Here is a 2348-nt window from a genome sequence, read left to right on the forward strand (position 1 = left end):
AGTTATTGATGATTTAGAGAAAACAGTTTTCTCCTCATTCCACGTGGGAGCCAGAGGTTGTAACCAGTATGTCTATGTTAAACGTCACAAGAAACTGAAAAAATAAAAATTAAAGGTTATAAAATCTTCAGACATGTCACTGTTTGTTGAATTAAGCCAGATATCCACAGCTGTTTCTTGCGTATTGTCTCAGACACAGTTTTCACACTGACAGTGCTCTTTTCCTGGGCCAAAGTGTCGATCATTGTCTCAGACAATCTACATCCACTGTTCATTGAATTAACACGTCTGCGGTGTTGCTGAGGTGTCTTGGGGGGTGTGGCCAAGGGGCGTAACTATGCGCGTTGAAGGTAGCGTAGTCAGTCATCCTGGTTCTATCGACAGATACAACGCAATCTTCAGTAGTAAGTAATCATCTTTAAGAATTCTTTAAGTGCTTGTGAATGCTCGTTGGATAATAATAATGTTTAACTTATATTCTTTAGAACCCACGAGTGACGAGCTGGATGGTATCGTTTTTACACAGTTTTTAAACATCTGGTTTAGTCAACTGGTGAATGCTATTTTGTGATTGTTGTGGAATTTTCTTATCAAAGTGGGTGGAAGTTGACTCACAAGAAGAGAAAATACGGACTTTGTCTTTATAAGTTTTATTCAAAGGCATTCAGCGTTTGAATGACTGTCACTGAGATTAGTCAGTTAAGCAGAGCCCCGATCAACAGTTACACACAGTATTTATACCAAACATGACAGTGTTATCTCAACTTCAAAGAGTCTGTGTTTTATGGCCCAAACCCTTCTTGAGTTCAAAGGTGACAAGGTTATCTAGGAACAGACCTAACAGCCCTTCCTGACATCACCCTAAAAGATGGGTCTTAACCATTAAACTTCTAATAATGGCTTTTACAGTTTCTTCCTCTAACACAGATGTTCTGAGGAGTGAGATAAAAAAGGTCATACACTTTGAAACACTTACTGCAAGAATTTCCATCACATGATATAAAAATAAATGAAATAAATTCTACTTACAGATTTAACAAGAGACGTATTCCTGAACGTTGGAGAGGTCAGCGTTTGTAACCATCTGCCTCCGAATTAATCAAAGTTGAGACGGAAACTTGTCTTTAAAAAAGACAATCCGATCCCAGCTAAACATAAAATAGAGTGCGAAGCCATTCATGCGCCAGAGTCCCCTGACCCCCTGAAATTAACAGCTCCGGAAGAGGAGAGTAAGTAAGAAAAAAAAATATATATATATATATATATATATATATATTTCTCTGCATATGTTTTCACAGGTCTATGCGATATTGCAGGCTTGTTTTAACCCCTGATAAAATATTTTACAGATATATCGAATGATTTAATCCAGAGCCCAAGCCTGGAAAACATTCAGCAGAACTGTACCAGTTCAGTGCAGGAAGAGCTGGAACTGCCCGGAACCGTCCAAATACCCCGTGTACGGAGTAAGATATAGTTATATTCAAGTTTTGTTCTATCCAAATCTTCACAGAAACAAGATTTTTTTTTTCAAAAGACCTGCATTGTAAGGTAACTTTATTTTGTTTTACAGAATATCTTAAATTGAGGAAAAGACGACGACTCTGTGCTCTGTATACCAGGGTGAGGCTTGTTAGAGGTTTATTGAATGGTAAGTTTAATTCTTCTTATACTCATTTACCTACTGAATTAATTCGCATATTTCATTAATTTATTTTTTTCTTTATCTTTCCAGAGGCAACGTTGATGGTGGAGCAGATTTCATCGAGACCTGGACAGCAAAAGCGCAGACAGAGAGTTCCCCTATCCTTACGTGACCGTTGTAATAAAGCATCATGTTTAACGCTTCTGGCTGCATGTCAGACATTGTTACTGAAACATTGCGCTGATATCAAGGTAATTTAAACTGATCCCTGGGTCTTCTTCTTCTTCTTCTGATACTCATGTTAATATGGATAGCCAGATCACACATGCGCTGAATGAGATAAGGAATGTTGTTGCTCAACTGAATGAAATTCCTGTTAATGCTGATGTAGCAGATAACATCGGGTTAAATGCATCTCCTGCTAACAGTGAAAATGTAATAAATCAAAATCTGTACGGTGACTTTTCAAGCTCATTAGAACAGGCCGTTGAAGATTTAAATAGAACACCATCTCCATCCAGCCTTCAGCAAAATGAATCAGCTGACTTACAAATTCCTTCAACGTCACACGCCGCTGATCATACTGGGCAGCATGGCGGTAATTTCCATCCAGAGGTTGTAGTCAATCCTGATCAGATTGAGGGAGATCCTCCTGTGACTGTTGAACGTGAACGTTTTAATAACATTGAAATAAGGAGACCTT

The 2348-nt window shown here is 38.3% G+C and overlaps 1 long non-coding RNA gene across 1 annotated transcript; it reads left to right on the forward strand.

Moving 5' to 3' along the window:
- The first annotated feature begins 1209 nt into the window (after nt 1-1209).
- On the forward strand, nt 1210-1786 carry LOC124857850. The gene is made up of 4 exons (XR_007035694.1): nt 1210-1229; nt 1350-1466; nt 1574-1651; nt 1736-1786. It is a non-coding gene; the product is annotated as an uncharacterized LOC124857850 (long non-coding RNA).
- The last annotated feature ends 562 nt before the right edge of the window (nt 1787-2348 follow it).

This window comes from Girardinichthys multiradiatus, chromosome 21, assembly GCF_021462225.1.
Source record: "Girardinichthys multiradiatus isolate DD_20200921_A chromosome 21, DD_fGirMul_XY1, whole genome shotgun sequence".
NCBI classification, from domain to species: domain Eukaryota; kingdom Metazoa; phylum Chordata; class Actinopteri; order Cyprinodontiformes; family Goodeidae; genus Girardinichthys; species Girardinichthys multiradiatus.